We start from the raw sequence: 16288 nt of genomic DNA, 5'->3' as shown, positions 1-16288 counted from the left end.
TGTTTTCTTCTCAGTTTAAACTATTTCTCAAGTTCTTACAATAGTGGTCTTAGACAATATTTGTCCTTTTGCAACTGACTAATTTCACTCAGCATAATGCCTTCCAGGTTCCTCCATGTTATGAAATGTTTCACAGATTCCTCACTGTTCTTTATCAATGTGTAGTATTCCATTGTGTGAATATACCATAACTTATCCATTCATCTGTTGATGGGCACCTTGGTTGCTTCCATGTTTTTGCTATCATAAACACTGCTGCAATAAACATGGGTGTGCATATATCTGTTCGTGTAAAGGCTGTTATTTCTCTAGGATATATTCCAAGGAGTGGAATTGCTGGATTGTATGGTAGTTCTATTTCTAGCTTTTTAAGGAAGCGCGAAATCGATTTCCAAAGTGGTTGTACCATTTGACATTCCCACCAGCAGTGCAGAATTGTTCCAATCTCTCCACAACCTCTCCAACATTTATTATTTTGTATTTTTTGGATTAATGCCAGCCTTGTTGGAGTGAGATGAAATCTCATTGTAGTTTTGATCTGCATTTCTCTAATGGCTAACGATCGTGAACACTTCCTCATGTATCTGTTAGCTACCTGAATGTCTTCTTTAGTGAAGTGTCTGTTCATATCTTTTGCCCATTTTTTAATTCGGTTGTCTTTTGCAGTTGAGTTTTTGCAATATCATGTAGATTTTAGTGATCAGGCACTGATCAGAAATGTCATAGCTAAAAACTTTTTCCCCATCTGTAGGTAGTCTTTCTACTCTTTTGGTGAAGTCTTTGGATGAGCATAGGTGTTTGATTTTTAGGAGCTCCCAGTTATCTAGTTTTTCTTCTGTATTCTTAGTAATGTTTTGTATACTGTTTATGCCATGTATTAGGGCCCCTAATGTTGTCCCTATTTTTTCTTCCATGATCTTTATCATTTTAGATTTTATATTTAGGTCTTTGATCGATTTTGAGTTAGTTTTCGTGCATGGAGTGAGGTATGGGTCTTGTTTCATTAAAAAGACTGTCTTTTCCCCATTTAACTGTTTTGGGGCCTTTGTCAAATATCAACTGCTCATATGTGGATGGATTTGTGTCTGGATTCTCAATTCTGTTCCATTGGTCCATGTATCTGTTGTTGTACCAGTACCAGGCTGTTTTGACTACTGTGGTCGTATAATAGGTTCTAAAATCAGGTAAAGTAAGGCCTGCCACTTTGTTCTTCTTTTTCAGTAATGCCTTATTTATCTGGGGCCTCTTTCCCTTCCATATGGAGTTGGTGATTTGTTTCTCCATCTCATTAAAGAATATCGTTGGAATTTGGATCGGAATTGCATTAAATGTATAGATCGCTTTTGGTACAATAGACATTTTTATAATGTTAAGTCTTCCTATCCATGAGCAAGGTATGTTTTTCCACTTACATAAGTCTCTTTTGGTTTCTTGAAGAAGTGTACTGTAGTTTTCTTTGTATAAGTCTTTTACATCTCTGGTAAGATTTATTCCTAAGTATTTTATCTTCTTGGGGGCTACTGTAAATGGCATTCATTTGGTGATTTCCTCTTCGATGTTCTTTTTGTTGGTGTAGAGGAATCCAACTGATTTTTGTATGTTTATCTTGTATCCCGATACTCTGCTGAACTCTTTTATTACTTTCAGTAGTTTTCTGGAGGATTCCTTAGGGTTTTCTGTGTATAAGATCATGTCATCTGCAAATAGCGATACTTTTACTTCTTCCTTGCCAGTCTGGATGGACTTTATTTCTTTATCTAGCCTAATTGCTCTGGCTAGGACCTCCAACACAATGTTGAATAAGAGCGATGATAAAGGCCATCCTTGTTTGGTTCCTTATCTCAATGGGAATGCATTCAGGCTCTCTCCATTTAGGGTGATGTTGGCAGTTGTCTTTGTACAAATGCCCTTTATTATGTTGAGGAATTTTCCTTCTATTCCCATTTTGCTGAGAGTTTTTGTCAGGAATGAGTGTTGAACTTTGTCAAATCCCTTTTCTGCATCAATTGATAAAATCATAGGATTCTTGTCTTTTGTTTTATTTATGTGGCGGATTACATTGATTTTTTTTCTAATGTTGAACCATCCCTGCATACCTGGTATGAATCCCACTTGGTCATGGTGAATTATTTTTTTGAAATGTTGTTGAATTCTGTTGGCTAGAATTTTGTTGAGGATTTTTGCATCTACGTTCACAAGGGATGTAGGTCTATAATTTTCTTTTCTTGTGGTGTCTTTACCTGGCTTTGGTATCAGGGATATGGTGGCTTCATAGAATGAGTTTGGTAATATTCCTTCCTTTCTCTGCTCTGAAATAGCTTTAGTAGTAGTGGTGTTAACTTTTCTCTGAAAGTTTGGTAGAACTCCGGAGTGAAGCCGTCTGGACCAGGGCTTTTTTGTTGTTGTTTTTGGGAGTTTTTTGGTTACCTTTTTAATCTCTTCTTTTGTTATGGGCCTATTTAGTTGTTCCACCTATGTTTGTGTTTGTTTTAGTTTAGGTAGGTAGTGTGTTTCCAGGAATTCATCCATTTCTTCTAGGTTTTCAAATTTGTTTGAGTATAGTTTTTCATAGTAATCTGATATGATTCTTTTTAATTTCATTTAGGTCTGTTGTAATATAGCCCCTCTCATATCTTATTCAGATTATTTGCTTCCTCTCCTCTTTTTCTTTTGTCGGTTTCGGCAGTGGTTTATCAATTTTGTTGATTTTTTGAAAAAACCAGCTTTTGGTCTTGTTAATTCTTTCAATCGTTTTTCTGTTTTCTATTTCATTTAGTTCAGCTCTATTTTATTTTTATTTGTTTGCTTCTGGTGCCTGTGGGTTTCTTTTGTTGCTCTCTTTCTATTTGTTCTACTTGTAGGGATAATTATTTGATTTTCGCCCTTTCTTCTTTTTGAATGCATGCATTTATTGATATAAATTGGCCTCTGAGCGCCACTTTTGCTGTGTCCCAAAGATTCTGATAGGAAGTGTTTTCATTCTCATTGGATTCTCTGAATTTCTTTATTCCATCCTTAATGTCTTCTATAATTCAGTCTTTTTTTGAACAGGGTATTGTTCACTTTCCAAGTGTTTGATTTCTTTTCTATGCTTTTCATGTTATTGATTTCTACTTTTATGGCCTTATGGTCAGAGAAGATGCTTTGTAATATTTTGATGTTTTGGATTCTGCTAAGGCTTGCTTTATGAGCTAATATGTGGTCTATTCTAGAGAATGTTCCATGTGCACTAGAAAAGAAAGAATACTTGGTTGCTGTTGAGTGGAGTGTTATGTCCATGTCTACGAGGTCAAGTTGGTTGATTGTGGCATTTAGATCTTTGGTGTCTTTATTGAGCTTCTTTCTGAATGTCCTGTCCTTTACTGAAAGTGGTGTGTTGAAGTCTCCTACTATTATTGTGGAGCTGTCTATCTCACTTTTCAATGCTGATAGTTTGTTTTATGTATTTTGCAGCCCTGTCATTGGGTGCATAAATATTTAATATGGTTATATCTTCTTGGTGTATGGTCCTTTTAATCAGTATATATTGTCCTTCCTTATCCTTTCTGATGGATTTAAATTTAAAGTCTATGTAGTCAGAAATTAATATTGCCACTCCTGCTCTTTTTGATTGTTGTTTGCTTGATATATTTTTTTCCATCCTTTGAGTTTTAGTTTTTTTGTGTGTCTCAGTTTATGGTGTGTCTCTTATAGGCAGCATACAGATGGATCGTGTTTTTTAATCCATTCTGCCACTCTCTGTCTCTTTATTGGTGCATTTAGTCCATTTACATTCAGGGTAGTTATGGATAGGTATGAATTTAGTGCTATCATTTTGATGTCTTTTTTTGTGTGTTGTTGACAGTTTCTTTTTTCCACTTAACTTTATGTGCTGAGTAGATTTTCTTTATATTTTGTCCTTTCCTCGTATTTGTTGTTGTTGATTTTGTTTCTGCGGAGTCTCTATTTTTTTCTTGTATTCTATTTTGATGAGTAGGGTAGTTTGTCTCCTTTGTGGTTACCCTATTATCTAACCCTATTTTTCTAAATTTAAACCTAACTTTTATTTCTTTGTATCGCCATATCTTCGTCTCCATATGGAAGGTGTATGATTAGATTTCTTTGTCCCGCTTTTTTGTTTTGATCTTGTCTTCTTTTATATAATAACATTGCTGTTACCCTGTTTTGGGTTTTTTTAATAATCTTGCTTTTTTTCTTTTTGGATTTCTCTGTTTTGGTTGACTTCTGGTTATTCTGCCCAGTATTCTCATCTTGGGTTGATACCTGATATTACTGATTTTCTTACCGAAGAACTCCCTTTAGTATCTCTTGTAGTTTTGGTTTGGTTTTTACGAATTCCCTAAACTTGTGTTTATCTGGAAATGTCTTAATTTCACCTTCATATTTAAGAGACAGTTTTTCTGGCTATATTATTCTTGGCAGGAAATTTTTTTCTTTCAACTTTTTTTTAAATAAATATGTCATACCATTTCCTTCTTGCCTGCATGGTTTCCGCCTAGTAGTCTGAGCTTATTCTTATTGGCTCCCCTTTGTAGGTGACTTTTCGTTTATCCCTCGCTGCTCTTATAATTCTCTCTTTATCTTTGGTTTTGGCAAGTTTGATTATAATATGTCTTGGTGACTTTCTTTTAACATCTACCTTATGTGGAGTTCAATGAGCATCTTGGATAGATATCTTCTCATCTTTCACGATATCAGGGAAGTTTTCTGCCAACAAATCTTCAACAATTTTCTCTGTATTTTCTGTTATTCCTCCCTGTTCTGGTACTCCAATCACTCGTAGGTTATTTCTCTTGATAGAGTCCCACATGATTCTTAAGGTTTCTTCATTTTTTTTTTTAATTCTTTTATCTGGTTTTTCTTCAAATATATTAATGTCAAGTGATTTACCTTCAGTTCAGAAATTCTAGTTTCTACTTGCTCAATTCTGCTCCTCTGACTTTCTATTGAGTTGTCTAATTCTGTAATTTTATTGTTAATCTTCTGAATTTCTGATTGCCGTCTGTCTATGGATTTTTCCAGCTTATTAAACTTTTCATTATGTTCCTGAATAATCTTTTTAATTTCTTCATTTGCTTTATCTCTGTGTTCCTTGGCTTGTTCTGCGTGTTGTCTCATTTCCTTCCTGATGTCTTGAAAGGTTCTATATATTAAGCTTTTGTATTCTGCCTCTGGTAATTCCAGGAATGCACTTTCATCTAGAAGATCCCTGGATTCTTCGTTTTGAGAGCCTGTTGAGGTGATCATGGTCTGTTTCTTTATGTGACTTTATATTGACTGTTGTCTCTGAGCCATCTATAAGTTTATGCTTGCTTACTGTGTTGTAACAGCTTGCTTTGTTTTGTTTTGGTATACCCCTATGGTTTGCTTGAGTGAGCTAGCTTGATTATTTTTGCCTTTGGAGCTCTGGTGTCCTGTCCCCAGCTGGCTAGAGCTGTTATCAGGTATATCAGTCTAGGAGTCCATTCAGTTTTCTTGTATGAATTCAGCTCAGGTTTCAGGTAGCTGATCATCAAGTGTGTGGTATAGGCTCTGTCCTACAATCTGATTGCAGCAGGGGTCATGCTTTGAACAAGGCAGGGGGCTGAGGATCGACCCCAAGTGTCTCTAAGGAAAACGTGTCCCTGTTCCCTAGAGCATGCTGGCGGGTGGTTTCTGCAGATGGACAATGGGCTCCCAAAGTTTTTCATTGTAAGGACTGGGAGGTACCAGTTACCTTTGGACCCCTGTCGTGGGTGGCTGGGTGACCTGAGTGGAGATACCAGTCCTTAGGTCTCTGATGTGGGTAGGTGAGGACCTTATTTAATAGGCAAAGCAATGTCAAACATCAAACACCCACCTCTTCACCGCACAACTGAAACGGTTGGAGTCTACCAACAAGGGCCTATTATCCTGAAATAGGCCACACATGTCCATACAGAAGGGAAGGTGCTCAAGGTGCACGGACTGTTTATGCCTGGACAGGAGCCGTTTCTGTCCTGAGCTCCCGCAGTTTATGGAGCTAGCGTATTATCTTTTCCCCCCAGTTGCAAATTTTTTCCTTCCCCGAGGCCGGGAGAATGGCTCTAGGTGCTCAACAGGGCCTATCTGAGGCCCAGGGATTTAGCTACTGAAGCCGGCTTGGGTGTGGGGGGACATGGTAAAATATACAGAAGTACTTAGCTTTTGCCATGAGTGCAGTTATTCTCAGGTTCCAGAGGTTCGAGTAGGCTGTGTGGCTGGCTGCTTCTCCCTGAGGAAACTGCAGCTGAATGCTAGTAGAAGCCCGTTGCCGTCACCGCTGCTCTAGGAATGGTGCCCGAGAGCTCCCTGCGATTCAGGTCCAGTAACTGATCTCCACTTCTGAATGGTCTCTTCTTCCCCCTGCCCCTCAGTTCCTGGTCTAAGTTTGCCTTTGATGCTCAGGGTTCCCAGCTTGTCACAAATATACTCATTTCACTGTTTTTTTTTCGGGTCTTTATTGTAAAGAGGGCTTGACAGATGCATCTGTCTATTCCGTCATCTGGGCTCTGCCTCTCCACCTTTCCAACTCTTTTCAGACACTGTGATCATTTCCTCACTCTCCCTTTTTTCAGGGAAATTAAAAATTGTCTCTACCAAAATAATTATTAAAATTGTCCTAATTATCATAAGTATCCTAATAATAAAAGCATTTTCATTCTTATTATTTCTATTGATGGTCATAAACAGCCCATGGGGTCAGTGTTACTGTTAACCTTAAAACTGAAGTTCACAGAGTTTATATAACTTGCCCAAATCCACATAACTGGTAAGTGATGGAGCTGATGATTTTGGTCAAGCCTTCTCATTTCTCATATGCTTTCCATGGTGCCATTCTATCTCTCAAATGATTTTTGTTTGGCAGGTAATTTTATAGGGTATGTTTATACATAGGATTTAGTTCGAAGCCCATGGTGCTATAAGCCAAAATTTTGTTCTAGGTTAAAAAATTTGATTAGGACTCATCCAGAAATTTGTTGCTGACTTTTGTGGTATAATGATAGATCATTTTATAGTCTACCTGTCTCTGTTTGCCCAATACCAGAGAAACTGTTGTCCCACCGCAGTCAGTTTTGACTCACAGTGACCCTATAGGACAGAGTAGAATTGCCCCCATAGGGTTTCCAAGGAGCAACTGGTGGATCTGAACTGCAGGCTTTTTTGTTAGCAGACAAAATCTTTATCACTGTGCAACCAGGCCCAACTATCCCACCAAGGCTCCACAAATAAGTTTTAGAAAATAAAATACCTATCAGTAAGCAAAAATATCAGTCTTATCTGTCTCATGTAGTGATTGAGAACATCCGGTGGAAAATCTTGACACTCTCGATTCCTTCTCTTTGCCTCTTCCCTAAAAGAAAATATTTTTCCCCTCTGTCTTCTGAATTGTAGCCCAAGATCATTTAGCTGTTAAGACAGAGAGCTGTCATTTAAACCCAGGCCTCTGACTCCAAAGCCAATGTTCCTACCCAGTGTGTTATAAAGCCATTCTGAACTCTAAGATATGCTAATCCTTCGAGTTTTTGCCCACAACACTCATTCCGAGTGAAATGGTTCCCCCCGCCCCCGTGTTCCTTCCCCACCAGGTCACCTGATAAATACTTATCATGTTTCACGACTCAGCTAAAATATTATTATTTAATTCAGTCAACAAACATTTATTGATCACTAACTATATGTTAAGGACTATATTAATTCTGAGGAAAAATTAACATGACTTAGTCTCTGGCCACAAAGAGCAATGGTCTGGAACAAGGAGACAATTAAACAATAGCAATGTGACAAATGCAAAGGAAATGAAACCAAGATGTTGATAAGCCCCAGCAGCATTGCATGATGAGTCTCCCACCATCACCAGGTCCCATGTGATGAGAGACAGCAAAGCTTAAACCATGGCAACAGCACCCATCCGGAAGCAGAGCCTCCAAAACAATCTGGCTCAATATAGCAACCACCTAGTTTCCTAATTCCTAGAATGCTGGAAAACCAGTAATATCAGCCTGATGGAATTATTTTAATGAACCACAAGTAATCGTCCTGGCTAAATCTGATCGTGCTATGGTTATAATCACACGTTACACGCAGATTCTAATCCTGGTGAGTTAGTTTTCTCTACACCTTTGTCTTCGCTGCTTACTGATCTCCGTAGTGCATTTCTGCTTTTCATAAAGACAGAAGGGCCTACTTCATGACCTAGCCAGCTTCACTATCCATGTTGAAGACCCACTTGACAGCCTCACCTCACAGTTCCTGTGGCCCTTTTGCCAAGAGCAGTTATCACCACCCCACTTTAAACACCCACCAGCAGATCACCGTGCAGTTCTATCCTATCGTCACTCAGAGTTCTCTCACCACCGGGTTTCCACAATTGCAAGTCTCCATCACTTTAGACATCTCTTTCCTTCTTCATCACAGACTCTGTCACCATGAGTCAATTCTTCATGCTCTATTCCTCCAGACTCAATATCTATTCGAGCCGTAGGCTATTAAGCAAGCCACTTAAACCGTTTGACCTCCAGTATCCTTATCAGTATAATAGGGATAATAATACTGTCTGAAGGAGCTATTATAAAAATTAGCCTAGATAAACTGTGAAAGTGCTTCTGAGTTCTTTCACCATTTGGTTTGTATTACTTCTACGACACTCACCACACACCTCTTTGTGGTAGGATGACTTGTGTAAATAGCTTCTGTTTTCTGTTAGACCCTAACCTAAGAAGAAGTGCACCTAATTTATATTTATATCTCTCATATGCCTTCAAAATAATAAATGAAAAACAGGTAAAAGATTGTAAAGTTTTCAGTGAAGAAAATATGATTTTCTGTGTCTTTAAACCATCGTCGAGCCTCCACTTTAATACTGCTTTCTCTCCTCATTTAAGATGTTTAGTCAGATCAAGATAATTTTTTTTTGTGACCTTCCTTCCACGCGTGCCTCTGACTTAACTAGCAACAATGGCCTTTTCACGGTCAGAATCACAACTGCAGATCCTGTAGCTGACTTGGGGTTGGGAATTCAACAGGATGTCATAACTACAGTCACCTTGACAGTTTCTTTTTCATGAAATCTACCACCTGTCCTCACTTTCCTCCATCTTGTCCCCATTTAGGGACATGAAGCTGTGGTCTGGGAGAGAGACTGCCAGGGATGTGGAATTCTCTTGACAATTGTTCTAGGTGCCATGGCTTCATTCCCTTCGGCCAGCCTGCTTAATATTTAATAAACAGTTATTGAGCACATATTACTTGCAAAGCAGAGGACCTGTATATGGAGAAAAAAAGGAACTAGTGGTTCAAAAGATGTATGTAGTTTAAAAAACGTATGTAGACTTGAGAAGAATTTTTCCCATGTAAGGTTAGTATCTGAGACAGGGTAACATCCTAGAATATATGCCTCCATTTCAGACACCATCGGCACTCATCGTTGTAAAACGAGTAGGTGGAGCGCAATTATCTCTAAAGCCTCTTCTATCTTTAAGAGATTAGCAAACCCTCTATGGGAATTAGAGGTCACCAAAGAACTAAACAACCCTAAGACTGAAATTTGTTCCATGCCAGATGCACATGAAAACCACTGGTTTGCTCAGGCCCACAGTTACTGCAGACCTGCAGATGATTATTATGAAGAATGATAACTAAACATTATGATCATGTCTACACGTGGTCACTGAATCAAACCAAATTGGGAGTTTAGTCATGATTGATTTTCTTGGCATCCTGCTAGGTGATGACTGTTTTATAGGAGCAAATGAGTGGCTTTGTGAGTGGTGGCGCCATGTATTCCCAGCCAAACTGGTGACTGTGTCTGCCACCTGGGGTTTTGATGGCAGAAAACTGTGTCCTGGTGTCTGGCCAGCTGACTCGGCCACAGCCTGGACCTGGAGCCAATGCATTTCCCCAGAAGGCTGTGCCAAACCTCCCTTCCTGCCCAACCTATGAGGGTCTCAGAAAAATGAATGCCCTTCTCCATGTTCCTCTGCTTTCTAGCTGTGTTATCTTGGCAGAAAAAAAAAAATATTCAATCTCTCTAAGCCTCAGTTTCTTCATATGTAATATGGGGAAAATAACTATTTCACAGGGTTGTTGTGAGAATTACAGGAGATTTAAAGCTCCTAAAACATAGAGTTGGAATCCAGTAAATGCTCTTTTCCTTTTGCCATGTCACCCTCTCCTTAGCCATAGCTGTCATATTTCATGGCACAGCTGGGATCTGAAAACGTAATTGCAACAATTATTCCTAGGGCTAAAACATATCCCTGGCTAAATTCAACACTCTACCTACTCTGCTGCATCTACACAGCTGAACATGCTGGAGAAAAGCACACGACCATGCTGCTTGACTTCATACTTCTGGCTGGGCTGCTAAGTGGACTCTAGGCTGCCTCGCAGTCCTGGTGCATTCACTCTTCTGTTCTTCATGGCAGTTGTATACCTTCCTCTCTCCTCAAACCTCCACCATCTCCTCCTCAAACCCCTTTCTTAACTAATGACCATGTTCCTATCACATTGGACTTCTCCTCTTTGCTTTTCAGCAGATAATGCCGTTTTGATCCGTATGACAACCTCCACAAGCCCATGCCACCTCAACTACACATTTATCTACAACCGTGCTCATGAGTCCACCTTCGTTTTTGTTTCTATGGATCAACTCTGCACCGCATCCATGGCCACCTCTCCCCTTGGGAAAGATCTCGCACCCTTCCTCACCGATTCCCTGTAAGCCTCCTGCCTTTCTTCTGCATCAACAATTTTTCTCTCTTTTGGACCTTTCCCAGCATAAACAAGCTTTTATTTCTCCTATTTAAAAACAAAGCCAAAAGTTTATTTAATGCTATTTCTTCCTCTTCTCATGCCCACTTTGCACCTGAAAGATTCATTTAAGTAACTGTCTTGTTCTTGCTGTCTCAGATTTTTTTCTTCCATTCTCTTCTGTTTAAATAATATTTTATTTGGTTTTTGGTGAAGGCTTGCACAGCCGTTTAGGCTCCAATTGAACCATTCATAAGCAAGTTGTTCTATGACATTGGTTACATTCTTCACAATGCATGAACATTCTCGTTATTTCCATTCTGGTTGTTCTGTTTCCATTAATCTAGTTTCCCTATCCCCTTACATTCTCATCTTTGTTTTAAAATAATTGTTGACCATTTGGTTTCACACGGACGATTTTTTTTTAAAGGATGATATTCATTATTTTTTGAGACAATTTGTTATTTAGCTACAAGATGACCTCAGGGGTTAGTGTCAATTCAAGATCTGAAGAGCATTTCAATGTAGTAGTCTTGGGGAGTCCTCCAGTCTCAACCAGTCCAGTAGGTCTTCTTTTTTTATAAGGAATTGGAGATTCTGTTCCACATCTTTCTCTCACTCTGTCAGGGTTCATCTATTGTGGCAGTGATTAAAACAGTTGGTAGCAGTAGCTGGGTACCATCTAGTCTCAGGGTAAATGAAGCTGTGGTTCATGTAAACTATTTGTCCTGTAGACTAGTTTACTCTTTGAGTCTTTGATTTCCTTCTTCATCTTTTGCTCCAGATGAGTAGAGACCAACAGTTGTATCTTAGATGACTGCTCATCAATTTTTAAGACCCCAGACACTACTCACCAAACTAAATTGTAGAACATAACTTTTTGAACTATATTATACCAATTGACTGAAATGTTTCATGAGACTATGGTGCTAATCCTTCAAACCCAGAAATCTAATCCCTTGAGGTGTTTGATTATGCCTAAGAAGTATCAGTATCTGTGCCCTCTAAGTGCTTTATTATATAAGAATATATGTGCATAGTCACATAGATGCGTATACATATGCATACACCTGTATATACGTATATACACACATATATTCTTCTCTTAAGCTCACTCCAATCAAGCTTTTGATCCCACCACTGCCCTAAAGTAACTCTTGTCTTGGTCACCTATGACCTCCATATTACTAAATCTAGTTTGCAGCCCTCATCTTAATTGACCTATCAGCAGCACTTGATAGAATTGATTCTTTTCTCTTCCTAGAAATACTTCCTTTTTTTTTTTTTTTAATTTTGCTTTAGGTGAAAGTTTACAAAGCAAATTAATTTCCCATTTGATAGTTTGTACATAAAGTGTTTCATGACCTTGGTTTCATTCCCCACAATGCATCAGCACTCTCCCCATTTCTGCCCTAGTTTACCCATTTTCTTTTGTCCTGATTTTCTGCCCCTTTTGGACTTCTCATCTTTGCTTTTTTAGCAGATAATGCCCTTTTGATCTCGTATAATCGATTGTTCTGAGGAGTACGCTCCTCTTGGATGTTATCATTTATCTTATGTGCTTGCCTATTATTTGGCTGGGAGGTGATCTCTGGGAATGGCTTCCTTTCCAGATCAGAAGAGTGTCTTAGGGCTATAGTCTCAGGGATTTCTCCAGTCTGTGGCTTAGGGCTATAGTCTCAGGGATTTCTCCAGTCTGTGGCAGACCAGCAAAACTGGTCTTTTTTTGTGAGTTTGATTTTTTTGTTCTACAAATTCCTCTCACTCTGTTCAGGGCCCTCTGTCCTAATCCCAGTCAGGACAGTTGGTAATGGTGGCCAGGCACCATCTAGTCTTCTGGTCTAAGGGTTGTGTAGGCTGTGGTTCATGTGATCCATTAGTCCTTTGGACTAATTGCTCCCTTGAGTCTTTGGTCTCCTTCATTCTCCTTTGCTCTGAATGGAAAAAGATCAATATCTATCAAGGTATCTTAGAAGACTGCTCACAAGCTTTCAAGGCCCCAGACGCTCCTCACCAAAGTGGGATGCAGAACATTTTCTTTATGTACTATATTGTGCCAATTGACATAGCTATCCCCCGAATCTACGGTCCTTTGCCTTCTAACCTAGAAACTTCATCCTGCAAGGTGTTTGGTTATGTCTAAGAGGTTTCCCTGACTATACCCCTTGTGTGCTCTATATGAGCCACACCTACAGTCACGCATGTAAAAATATCCACCACCAAACCTATATTTGCCAGTGGGTGTGTTCCTTACATTCTCCCAACACCTCTTAGTGTATCTATCTACCTATTTGTCCATTCATAAATTATTGTTTATTAATACTATTGCTACAGGATTGTCTAAGCCACAGTAGTACTTGCCTTTTATTCTTGTGCTCCTCTCAGTGTCCTCTCTCATCTTGGATATGTTTTGCTAACTCCCCCCATACTATGTACTGCCATTCCCTTCACCAATATTAACTCATGTCTTCTATCTAATTGGTAATTTTCCCTCCCACCTGTTCCTGTCCCTGGTAACCATCAAAGAAAATTTTTTCTTTTTTTTCCTATGTGTAAACCTTTTGTTGTTACTTTATAGTAGTGGTCTCATACAATATTTGCCCTAGAAATACTTTCTTCATTACTTTTAGGTCTTTTGGATTTCCCTCACCTCACTGATCACTCCCCGGTCCCTTTACTTTCACCTCCTTATTTCCTCCACTTAGGAGTGCCAATAACTAATACAGCAGCTTCATCTTTTCAGTTGCCGAAGCCAAAAGTTTTGGAGTCACTTGTAACTTTTCTCTCTCTCTCTTTTTTTTTTCCACATCTAATCCATTTGTAAATCCTTTTGATTCTACCTTTAAAATCTGCCTAGAGTCTGACTCTCACCACCTCCATTGCTATCTTCTTGGTCCAAGCTACCGTATTCTCTTTTTGAATTACTGCAGTCATCTCCTAACAGACCAACATGCTTGTTTCTCTGCCCACTTACAATTTAGTCTTATCAGGAAGTCAGAGAGACTGCATTACAATGGATGTCAGATCATCTCAGTTCTTTGCTCAGTACTGTCTAATGGCTTCCATCTCACTCATAGTAAAGTTCAGAGTCCTTACAATGGTCTACAAGGTTCTACATGATCTAAATCGCAATTGATTGGAGTCACTGATATCTTACGTATTGTTATATCCAATGGCTTATCCTTGGTCCTCACCTTACTTTCTGTGTCAGCAACATTTAACTCAATTAATCATTCCCTCCTTTAAAAATGATTTTTTTTTTCACTGAGCTTTTGAAATACATATTTTCTTGGTTTACTGTTGTAATCACTGGCTATGTCAGATTAATTTTCTTTGCTGCATCCTTTCCCTTTTCTATATTCTACATGTGTGGCCCCTAGGACTTTGTATTGGGATATTTTTTGTTCTCTTATTCTTTTTTCTCACAACTTTAAATATCATCTATATGCTGATGCATCTCAAATTTATGGTTCTAGCCCTGGGCTCCAGGTTTGCCTATCTTCCGTGGCTTCTCCACTAAATGTCTAAAAGGCATCTCAATCTTAATACATATGAGGGACAATTTTTGGTTTTTAATCCTAAACCTATACCCCTACTCTGCCTTTTCCATCTTAGTAAATGATATCATTATTTGTGCAGTTGTGTTGGCTAAAGACCAGGAGAGATCCTTGTTTCATATTTTTCTCTCATCACATACCTAATACATCAGCAAACACTACGGAGTTCACATTTGAAATGTATCCTGAATGTCACATGGTTAAGTGAAAGAAAGAAAGAAAGAAAGAAAGAAAGGATGAATGGATGGATAGATGGATAGATGGATGGAAAGATGTAGGCCTAGTTGTTAATCTCTTTCTGTTCTTCTGGAAATTGCTCTAAAGGAGATTTCATTAGGAAAAAATGAAGAGTCTACTTTCTGTGATGTCCCATTAATTCAGAACGTTTTATTGCAAGTAGTATGTAGCCTATTAATATTCATTAAATTCAGAAGAGAATGAGAATCAAGCCACAAATAGTGAATGTACAATATAATATCATTTTTCCCTAAAAGGTACAAATATTTCACAAAATTGCTGAAATAATTAAAAACCAATAATTAAATAATTAAAAACCAGTCAATCATTTTACAGATAAGGAAGTAAAACATTGAGAGATAAAGTAACTTGTGTCAAATATGGTGACTATTTACTTAGTTGTGGAGAACAAGGGTGGAAGTAAGTAAACCAGTAAGGAGGCAATTTCAATGATCCAGGCCAAATATATGAATTTTTTACTTGTAGAATAGAAATATTTGAGGTAAATATGTCTAGAAAGCAGATGTCTGTAAATAGTATTATATTTTAACCTTTGAGTTTTGTTATTTGATTAGGAATATACTATCATAGAACGAATTATCTAATAGATTTTTTAATCTATTTTTTAATAGATTTACTAATAATGAAGTCTTGAATACATTCTTCTTCTGTCATGACAAATTATTGGGAAAATGTAAGACTTAGATAGGATTCACATATTAAAGTTGTTGGTTGTTAAAAAAATTGTATTGGGGATGTTTTGGGGAAACTTTGGTTAAATAAACTTAATAGTTTTCTTAAAACATTTCATTCTTTAATATGGTAATGTATATTATGAATGTTGAAGAAGGGAATATTTTCTATGTTAATTTGACCAGCTAACCCTCTTTTCATTTCACATAGATTCATGTCTTGATGTACATTAGTTTTTTCATGGAGCACAATTTGGAAAAATATCCATAATTGACAATTTTTTAAATGTCTACTCTTAAACCTCAATATATTGCATTAATATGGTTATCTGTATTTCAACTTGATGTCATCCAACTTCATAAGACTATCATAAGGAAGTACCCTATAATCCACTACATAATACAGTCTAGCTTGAGAGTACAGGTAGTCTCCAACTTATGACAGGGTTCCATTCTGATAACTCCATTGTAAGTAGGTTCTGACCTAAGTCGAATACCTCATTTAAATTTTTTTTTTTTTAGTTTTCATCATTAATTTCTTTTATTACCGGTATCTTTATAAATCTGATCTTTATTTGTATTTGGGCATTGGAAACATTACATATAAACTTACAAGTATATTTTAATACATACATAAAAAATACACAAATCATAAAAATTTGCTCTGATGATGAAGAGTTGGACAATGATGGCATTTTGTCAGTTGCAGTAATAACTCCACTTGTGGAAGATTCTGTATCTTCTGAATTATCCCTGGGAATAGAGATGGTGTTTCTAGTCAGAAAATTAATGAGAGTCGTCTATAGGTTCTTTTCTTTTTTTCCTTCATATATTTTGCAGTAACATTTCATTCCTTTCTAAATCTGCCTGTCAACTTGAGCAAAGCGATCAGCATTTGGGTTCATGTTTTCAAGCAACTGAAGCCCCTGATTTAGTTTAGAAAAAAACCCAGCTAATCTTTCACTGTAAATTTTTTGACAACTTCTCTCCTTCCTCTTCCCATTATTTCTTTCTTCTTCAGCATTTCTTTCCTCTTCAAAATCCAAGTCCTGA

Source organism: Loxodonta africana, chromosome 3, assembly GCF_030014295.1.
Source record: "Loxodonta africana isolate mLoxAfr1 chromosome 3, mLoxAfr1.hap2, whole genome shotgun sequence".
Lineage (NCBI taxonomy): Eukaryota > Metazoa > Chordata > Mammalia > Proboscidea > Elephantidae > Loxodonta > Loxodonta africana.
Note: the sequence above shows the minus strand (reverse complement) of the source record.